Source organism: Triticum dicoccoides, chromosome 3A (assembly GCF_002162155.2).
Source record: "Triticum dicoccoides isolate Atlit2015 ecotype Zavitan chromosome 3A, WEW_v2.0, whole genome shotgun sequence".
NCBI classification, from domain to species: Eukaryota; Viridiplantae; Streptophyta; class Magnoliopsida; order Poales; family Poaceae; genus Triticum; species Triticum dicoccoides.
In genome coordinates this window covers 559,999,430-560,009,913 of record NC_041384.1, presented here as the reverse complement: position 1 = coordinate 560,009,913, position 10,484 = coordinate 559,999,430, and positions in this window count along the sequence as shown.

Genomic DNA, 10,484 nt, shown 5'->3' with positions numbered 1-10,484 from the left:
TTTTTTTAGAAAAGGAAGTATGTGGTGATTAATAATGCAAAATTTTATTAGCTTCGATGCCATGGTATACGTAGTGGTTTAAATAACTTGTGTTTCTTATACTGAAAAGTAATTCAGAATTTGTTTCTGTTTCAATTAGAGCCCTGATGCAGACAAGGATTGTGTGGTTGTACATGTCACTCGCTATGAGGCGGACGACCTGAATATACGCACTGGGAAAACAGAGTTCTTAGGCTGTTGGATCCTGGAAGCCATTTGCGGTTATACCAATGAAGAGTTGTATTCCAGCCTCACTGTTGGCAGGCGTGTTGTCCAGGGTGTACTGAAGCACAAGAAGTTCAAAGCTACTCCTTCGTTTGTGAGGAATATTGTTCTTGTCAAGCTTATGCTGGAAGATGATGTGGCATGCCTCCACAAACAAGTTTATCAGTGGCAAGGCCACAAGGTTGTCTTCATGAAGGTTCACAGGATTGAGCTGCTGCGGGATGTCTCGATGATGTTCATGGCAAGGTCCGTCTTGTGTCCAGCCCAAATTAGATCGAGGCATGAAATAGTTGCCCCAACTAGTGTTTAATAGTAGTTTGGATTGTGTCTAATTATCCGAACCTTGCCTGTTATCGACCCCTCTGGGGCTAGTACTCTGTTTGAATCCGTCTATGGGAACTGCTGCTACTTTTGTGTGCCCGTGAATCATGTGAGAACCATCATAATTGTTGCCGAAACAGATGCGTCCTCACTAGTTTTTTCATGCATATGGCATAGTAAGACATAAGTTGTCACGGTTTATCATGCGAGCAATGTGTGTTTTGATGAAATAGAACACTTGTTGAGAACCGTGCACTGACATATACATAAGTACTTGTAAACACTGTTGGTGCTACCCCACTTGTAAGCAGTTGTGCAAAACACGACACATTGGCTCAGCTCACTTCAACACTAGGCTATCGACCAGCTAACGATCAACAATCTGCTATCTGACATATAAGCAACTATGTATCTTGTAACAGTGGTTCATGCAGTTAATTGAGGCCACAATGTAATAAATTCCAAACGTTCACACGCTAGTCCAGCGCTCATGTGGAACACTCACATTAAACTCGTCTTCATAAAAAACTTGAAAAGCAGAAGTTAAGCAATTTTATACATCTCAATGATTCATAGAACATAACAAACATATGTTAGTTCACAGCAAAAGACAAAGTTGTGAGAAGGTTTATAAATCAAGAAAAAACAAGCAATGCTTCTCTCTGAGCAAAGGGCCTCCTGGCAGGCTTAAATTTCCTGGAGTTCACTCTGGTTTTTTCTTGTTGCCACCATTCAGGGTTAGGTTCTCTCATTCCAGAATAACCAATTATAATTGTGGTATCAGCTGGAATGCTGAACTGAACCATGCAGTGTACTGACCAGCTGAAATGCTTGTGCATTCCACTAAATTTAAGCACCGCTATTTGCAGAAATAAGCAGACCACAATGCCTCTTGTCCGTGCACCTGTCCAAAAAACCGCCGTGCAGCCGTGCCAGCTAGTCCTTGGTCCATGGATGAACTGGTAGAAAGTGCATTCCGGACTAGGATGCAGTTGTTTTCGCTCGTCCCTACACTGCAATCAGGAAGTAAAACGTATGAATCAACTTCTTTTAGATTGCGTTGGTCATTCTACCTTAGTTACTACCAATGTAGGGATACCTTGAAGACTGGAGGTTAGACGACGACAGCGAGGGATAGCCATCTCATTTTGCGCAGTTGTACTAAAACTGAGGTGTGTGCTTTTGGTTGCGCGGATAGAAACGATACGGAGACAGACATCCCGAAACGATATGGAGACAGACATCCCTGTTTGCGCAAATAAGATATACAGTTATTTAAATAGCGACAGATATTACTACTTTCCCCTGTTTCCTCTTAGAACCAAGTCCTAGATTCATGCTACAGCTTTCCCACTTTCTTCCCTGTTTGAACCAACGCTTTGAGTCGACTGTATGAAATAGCTTTACTTCTAATCTACTACTACTAATGCGGCAGTTTTGAAATTGGATTTACCACTCCATCTTCGGTTCTCCCGCCCAAACAAGCATTGGCTCAAAATCCACCGTTCATTTCCCCTCTCATGCATATCACTGCCGTCCATCAAACAAAGGATGACATGATCTGACGGCTAAGAGCTGCCGGATTCTCTCCCGCTCCTTGTGCACATGGTCGACTCTGCTCTCCAAGTAAACAAATAAAGAAGTCCCCGTTGAATCTGGATTGCACCTACTGAAGTTGAGAAATGTCTAGAAACTGCTGCCACCTCCTCACATGCAAGTACGACAAGTTGGCAAATAGCTAGCACATTTTGGTTCCCCGTTGTCACCTGGGAAATAAACACTCTACTACTAACTTATTTTTTTAGATTACTGTAAAAATGGATTTTTTAGATGCCGCTATACTGCAAAGTTTACATTGTTCACATAACATAACATTGCATGGCTGATGCTAGCTAAAGTTTTATTCTGCTTCATCGAGAAATGTAATATTTTTATTATTCGTAAAAAAAGTTTAAGATTTTATTTCAGTCATACATAAGCTATACATCAAGCTAATACAGGACATGAGTGTCTGTCAGACCTAAATGACTTATTTAGTTGCACAAAATAGTCCGTAAACATGCATGTAAACCGTCAAACAACTCTGGAACTATACATCAGTGGAACCCAGGAGACAACATATAATAAAACTACAACTTTTATCTTGTAATCAAATTCTTACTTGGAACTCAGTTTGATTTGTGCAAGTGATTTGCTTCTTATTTCAGAATAGTCCTTAGATCATGCAAACAAACACACTATGATATCTACTCAAGATACGAGTACCCATTTCTCTCTCTAAAAAGAAGGTATATGAGTATCTATCATACAGAACATACGTGCAAAGCACGTGCCTTAGTAGAAGTCTAGGTGGCTTTGGAATAGCGGACGGAAGTAGAAAAGGATCCACACGAAGGGAGCTGGGGCAGTAGAGCAAGGCTGGTTTCGAAGGAATATATACCTGAGGGTCGTCGGCATGTCGCAAAGACAGCGTCGGGAGGCCGCATCTTGGCCACAATACCGCAGGGAGGAAGAAGGGGTCGGAGGCCCTCCCGAGCCGGCGCTCTCTCGGAGAGAACGGCACGACCGCTGATCGGGACGTGCGGGCAGCCGTTGGTCTCCTCCCTCGCCGCCGCCGACAGCGTGAATGATGCACCTACACCCCTGCCCCGATCGAGGTTGTCCGGCCAGATTTGTGACCAGCCGTGAGCTGAGAGAGAGTGTGGCCACCTATGTGTTGCTTAGATCTGGAGAGCATGAGAGAGTGAACGAGAGGAACCCTAGTAAAGCAAGCGCTAAGGCTCCTGCTTTTATATATAGTGGAGTGATTTTGTTGTACCAGCTTCAAAAAATGCGCTCCTACATGTACCCGTGAGTGGGTGTGAGAGAACTAGTGCGTGCGTGCACCGCTTCTCTTCGTGAGAGTACAATATACTATGCCCAAAGAACATTCGCTGCAAGAGTAATAGTACAAGTGTGTGACGTGTGAGCTAAAATAAAATGTGCGCGCCATGTTTTGTTTTTTAGAAGTTCTAAGGGTAGGGTGTGAAGAGCACATATGTGCGTGACGTCTACCTGCAGATAGACGGTGGGTGCGACGTACGAGTCTGCGAGAGGACACGGGAGAGTCGTGACTCGTGAGGGTGCGTGTGCGTGAGAGAGAGGGGGGCGGACTGGGATCAGGTGACATGCGCTAGGTGACATGCGGCCCAAATTCAAATTTAAACATTGCGAAAAAATCTGAAAAAATCATGCATGTTCACAGCACATACTAAGATAACCCCTAAAAACTTCAGATCAAAATTCAAAACATACATCGAGAAACGAAAAAGAGAAACTCAGATGTGAATAGTCTACAGAGAACCATTCGGGAACTATTCATGACAGATTTCTCTTTTTCGTTTCTCAATGTATGTTTCGAATTTTGATCTGAAATTTTTAGGGCTTATCTTAGTATGTGCTGTGAACATGCATGATTTTTTTTCAGATTTTTTTCGCAATGTTTAAATTTGAATTTGGGCCGCATGTCACCGTGCATGTGACCATGAATTTGGGCACGTATCAATGCTATGCATGTGTCCGTAAATCATTATCCGACAAACGTTCACCACCAGCCTTTTCCTGACGAACGCCGTAAGGACCGTTAGATCGGCATCCGACAGTGTCAGTTTTGCCATGTCATTTAACAGAACAGCCACTCCTCCTACACACAAATCTCCCACGTGAGTGTTAGCAATTGCCGTATGCTCCCTCCGTTCCGAAATGCACTGCATATAGCTTTATTGAAATTTCGAACCTCGCAAACTTTTACCGAGTTTTTGTGTACCAAATTGCACACGTAGAATACCATGTATATATCATTTCATTCATCTTTGAGAGGTAACTATAAAGTTGGGTGAGGAGTCTACAAAGAAAGACCATCGTATCACCCGCAGCAATTTCAAGCATCCTTTAGTGTCGAGGAATATCATAGGAACTCTATATGATATGATTTTTATAGGATTTTTTCCTTTAGAGCCAATTGGTTCATAGGAATAGATTCATATACTCCACATTTCAAAGGAAATAAACATGGTATAATTTCTATAGCTTTTGAATGGATTCCTATACTCCCTTAATTTCAAAGGAAAATAAACATTAGCGTATATTCAATAGAAAAGTTCCTATGATATGAACCAAATTACATCTCTTTTCTAATCCCTCCTCGTAGGAATTGAGAAACATGTCATCTCTATATTCAATAGAAAAGTTCCTATGATGTGAACCAAATGACATCTCTTTTCCAATCCCTACTCATAGGAATTGAGATGCTCCATGTCATCTCTTTCCCTACAACTTCCATGTATACATCTTCTATTCCTAAATAGATAGTACAACCCACTAGTAGCTTTTTTCCAAAACATGCAACTATGGCACAAGAACTATATAGTGTGCCAATAACTTTGAAAGATGGTCGCTGGATGAAGCTAACCCGATAGTGCAGAGATAGGCAAATCCGAGCACTACTGGCCGTTGGATATCATCAACATTCCACCAGATCTGCCACACGTACAATTTAGAAGACTCCATGGTTGAACTTAAGCATAATGCACAAACCTCAAAACACAAGCACTTCTCCTTTGTTCTAGAATCTTCTGTATCATAATTGATTATTTTTTCTAAATGAATTGCCATTATTTGTTTTTACTTTATGATTTACTCCCTCTGTTCCAAAATAGATGACTCAACTTTGCACTAACTTTGTACAAAGTTAGTGCAAAGTTGGGTAGTCTATTTTGGAATGGAGGGAGTACAATGCACAACCCCATGAATCTTAACATTTTTATAAAACTTATTGATTTTGAATGAGATGAACTATAAGAACTAAACGAACATCTACATCATGCATATATGACTCAAAGCTTTACATCCTATAGTGTGTATTTATTCATAATTTGGTTTCGAAATCTCATGCGTTCAATACAAGTGTACCTTACTAGTTTTGAGTAGAGTAGCAAATTTCACGCGGCCCCGGGTATATCAAAATGCAGGGCCCATGCATCATTGCCTTTCGGTTGAACCTACGTCCACAATTTTTTGTACGTACTATATCTCCACTAGTCCCCGAACCCAAAATGCTGCCTCGTTCCCGTAAAACCAAGTGGCCCACACATATTTAAGGAGTCGGCTCGAACCCGTTTACTACGATGTGGCCCCGCACGCCGTAGTACTCCTACAAACCCTACCGCCACACTCATCACCAGTTTTCTTCAAGAGGACAAGGGAGAAGCCGATTTGTAGTGGAGGCGCTTTCAAAAAAAGGATCTGTAGTGGAGACCCCTACCCAAGGGTGCCCTAGGTAGCTGTCGCACGCATCATTGTTTTCTCTTTTCTTTATGCTCTTGCACCCTATTTATGCTCTTGCGCCCTAGAGTGAAATGATGGTTGCTTCGTCCGTCCAGCTTAATGCGGGAAAGGTGGGGCTTTGTGATTTGACCCCTCATCGCTCATTTTCTACTACTGCGGCGCTACGACCGGGGTGCCTCCAATTCCAACCGCTGCTCCGAACTGTAATTTGGTGCATCGCACGTGGAACAAGACGGTGGATGAGCCACATGTCAGCCAAAGGGGTCCTGTTAAGTGTGTCACCATTTCATGTGCGGACTGACCCTGCTTGAGTTGCTACGCCAACACAGCAGGAGCAGCCTACCACTTGGTTTTGCTGCTTGGTGAATCCCGACTATATTGATCTAAAAAGATACGTGCTGAACTACCCTCTCCGTCTCGGTTTTTTTATTTTTAGGCGTCTCGGTTTATAGGGCCTGCACGTAGTTCTAGGTCATCCATTTGACTAACTAAATATGAGTTACTATGTCACAAAAAGTATATCATTGGATTCTTAAGTGGATGTAGTTGTATTTAAAAGTTGAGGGCGGGGCTTTTCCTGCGCGGTAGGCGGCGGGGCAGTTCCGCCTAGTCGGTTCGATAGAGACGCGAGAAGACGAGGGAGTAGGCTGCTGCAAATGTAGGGCTGTGTGATTTGACAGCGAGTTACTGCTGGACAGGTGGGGCCCCGTATCATTTTAACTGCGGCGCTACGACCGGCGTGAGTCTCCCAGATTCCTGACCACCTCCATACAGGTGCCTCTCCCAATGCTCCACCATGTAGTAGAGGCTGGCTCTTGCATGAGAGCCCACTTCTCCACTTTTTCCTTGCCTCTCTTTCCTCCACATATGCAAAAATGCCATGTAAAGCGCACTATTGTACTTACTTTTACTTGCTCCTACAGGTGCTTAAGCCTGCCACATAGGCATAAAGTCTGATGTGGCAAGTTAATCAAGAAGAGAGAGACTAGTTTGGTGACCCAAGGAAGAAATGGTGCTAAGCGCATGTACCTAGGTGAAAAGACAATTTTGAGTCTATAGCTAATTAAATGAAGCAAACTTAGCAACACCATTTCATTGGAAGAGGTCACTCCTTGGCAAATGCAATAAATACATGCGCTTAGCACCGTTTCTTCCTTGAGTACGAAGAAAGAGATAGAGAGGAGTAAAAAATACACTTATAGCCAACCTTGTTTGTAGTATGAGTGACTAAGTGATGACTGTAAGTGCATCTAGTGCAACCCCTAGTTGGTTTTGGAGTATTGACGACAAACCTAGTTGAGGGACTAATGTGTTTGTGAGAATTGCAGGATTACACAGGTAGAAGTCCCTCATTGATTCGGTTTTCCTACCAGAGATGACCCCTAAAAATGTATGAAGACATTGAAGTCAGAGGTGGTATGTGAAGACATTCACATTGAAGACTATGATAAGAGAAGACATCGCGTGAAGACTATGGAGCGCGAAGACTTAGCAGTTTCGTCGTTCTGTGTTTTTCTTTGTTGAGTCATAGGAACCACCGTACTGTTAAGTGGGGTCCAAGAGAACCAGTCAGAATGACTGAAGTGATGCTTAACCAAAATCCTATGTCTTCGAGTGAAGACTTTGAGAGCAAATCTTGTCCAGAGTTGGATAAGTCAGCTTTGCTTGTAGTCCAAGTAAAGTTGCCGTGTGTGTTTGAAATCTGACCGTTGGAACACGTGTCAGTTCCTTAGTGACCAAGGGTCATTTCGGGCAAACCAGGTCGGGTTGCCCAGTGGCTATAAATAGCCCACCCCTTACAACTATAAGCGGTTGGCTGCTCAGAGTTAGAGTATGACTTTTGTCGTTTGAGAGCAACCCACCTCGAAGCCTTTGAGAGAGAATTCCTTGCGAGGATAAAGCCCTAAACACCCAGAGCCAAAGAGTGTTAGGCATCACTTAAGTCTTCCTGTCTGTGTGATCTGAAGACTTATTACACTTGAGGACTGTGAATCCTCCAGCCAGTTAGGCGTCGCGTTCTGAGGATCCAAGAGTCATTGTGGATTGCCGTTGAATGAAGTCTGTGAAGGTTTGGAAGTCTACCTTGAAGACTTACCAGAGTGATTGGGTGAGGACTGGGTGTCCTTAGCTCAAGGGGAACAAGGTGAAGACGAGGTCTTCTGAGTTGAATCTCAGCCTCCCTAACCAGACGTACAGTTGTCACAGCAACTGGAACTGGTCCAACAAATCATTGTCTTCAACGAGTCACTGGTTTCATCCTTCCCTTCCCTTTACTTACTATTGGTCCTTGTGAAGACATTCTATGATTGCATTATCTTTTGTCTTCACTGAGTGACTGCTTGTTCTGATTGGCTTCACAATATCTTCCTACCTGATCTTTACTGCCTAGCTGCTATTAGTCATTGTGCTTTCACTTCATTAAATACTTGACTATGGTTTGCCTAGTGTAGTCTACCTTCCGCTGCATGGTAATAGGTCTATGTCTATCGTTTGTCTTCGAAACTTCCATGTTTTGAAGACTTTCATAAAAATCGCCTATTCACCCCCCTTTAGTCGATCACTAGCACTTTCAATTGGTATCAGAGCAAGGTACTCCCTTGTTTTGTGTGATTCGGTTTAACCACCTGGAGTTTTAGCTATGTCGACTGCATGGATAATTAAAGTCTCCGCTGCATGCCCCGTCTTCGATGGAACTGAATATCCCTACTGGAAGAATAAGATGCGCATGCATCTTGAAGCCATTGATGTCGACCTGTGGTATGTCGTCAAGAATGGCGTTCCCAAGGCTGGTGAAGGTGTCACCGCTGCTGATGTTAAGAAGTTCGTTCAACTGGACTCCACTGCCAAGAACATCATCTGTGGTCATCTGACCAAAGGACAGTATGGCCGCGTGAGTGCTTTGGAAACATCTAAGCTAGTCTGGGACTGGCTCTCCAAGGTCAATGAAGGCGTCTCAACCTAGAGAGATCAGAGAATCAATGTCCTTCGCAACCTCTTCAACCGCTTCAAGAGAAATGACAATGAGAATGTCCAGCTCACGTTTGATCGACTCACTGACATCACAAATGAGCTTCAAGCTCTCGGTGCCACTGAGATCACCAAGCATGAAGTCGTCAAGACACTCCTGAGATCACTTGACAGCTCATTTGACACCCTAGCCCTGATGATTCAAGAACGTCCTGACTTCAAGACACTCGATCCGTCTGACATACTTGAGAGGCTCAACACACACGGGTTTCAGCTTTCTGAGAAAAGAGACATCTACGGTCCTAACTATGGGCGAACTCGTGCCTTGAAGGCAAAAACTGTCTCCTCATCTGAAGAAGAATCTGACAACAGTTCTGATGATCCTGAAGACATTGGAAAGGAGCTTGCTATGCTTGTGAAGAAGTTCCAAAAATTCACCAAGAAGAAAGGCTTCAGAAAGTCTTCACGATCAAGCTCAAGGAATGATGAAGCTTCTGCTCATGACTACAAGAAGAGAACATGCCACAAGTGCAAGAAACCTGGCCACTACATCTCAGAGTGTCCGCGGTGGGACAATGAGAACAACAACAAGAAGAAGAGCAAGGAGTATGACTCTGATGACAAGAAGAAGAAGAAATACTCAAAGTCTTCTTCCAAGTCTTCCTCAAAGTCTTCATCACACAAGAAGAGCTCATCTAGCAAGGCACGTGCGTTTGTTGGCAAGGAAATGGATTCAGAGGAGGAGTCCGCTTCTGAGGAGGCAGAGGTGGAGTCTGAGGAGGAGTCCGATTCTGGCGTTGTGAGTCTGGCTACAACATACGTTGCCAAGTCCATCTTCAACACTGAAGACAATGACTTCATCACCGACACCGATGCAAATGACAAGGACTACTCCGCTCCTACCTACTGCTTCATGGCAGCGGTGCCAAGGTAAACACACGCACTACTCACTATCAAACATCTAGTGAAGATGACTCTGATTGTGGTTCCAAACCCAGCTACAAAACACTTGCTAAAATTGCAACTGAACAATAGAAAGCTATGGAACATATTCAAAAACTGTTAGACAAAAGCGATGATCTGTTAGACGCTGAAATGACTCGATCTCAGTCCTTAATTGAAGACATAAAAAATCTTCATGTTAAGTATGAGGAACTTGGAAGTCGTCATGAAACGCTCTCAACAACTCATGAAAAGATTTCCTATGATTATCTTCTAAGGAAGCAAGATCTTGAGAAATTGAGAGTGGCTCATGAAGATCTTCAAAAGGAAAAGGAGTCACTTTGCGCTGAACAGATCAGTCCCGCTCAGGAAGGATTTGAACCACCATGTCTTAAATGCCTTGAGCGTGATAACGCTACTTCTGTAGCTGGGTGTTCTACTGCTGCTACTATTGCAATATCTTCAACTGTTGATGTGGTAACTAACCCCTCCGCTGAGGACACCACTGCTATTGCTGATGAGAATGCTAGGTTGAAGACATTGCTTGAAACAGGGATGTACAAAATTCTCAAAGGGCATCAGACACTATGTGATGTCCTCAAAAGGCAGATCCTGAACCGAAACCCTAGGAAAGAGGGTGTTGGGTTCGAAAGGAAAATGAATGC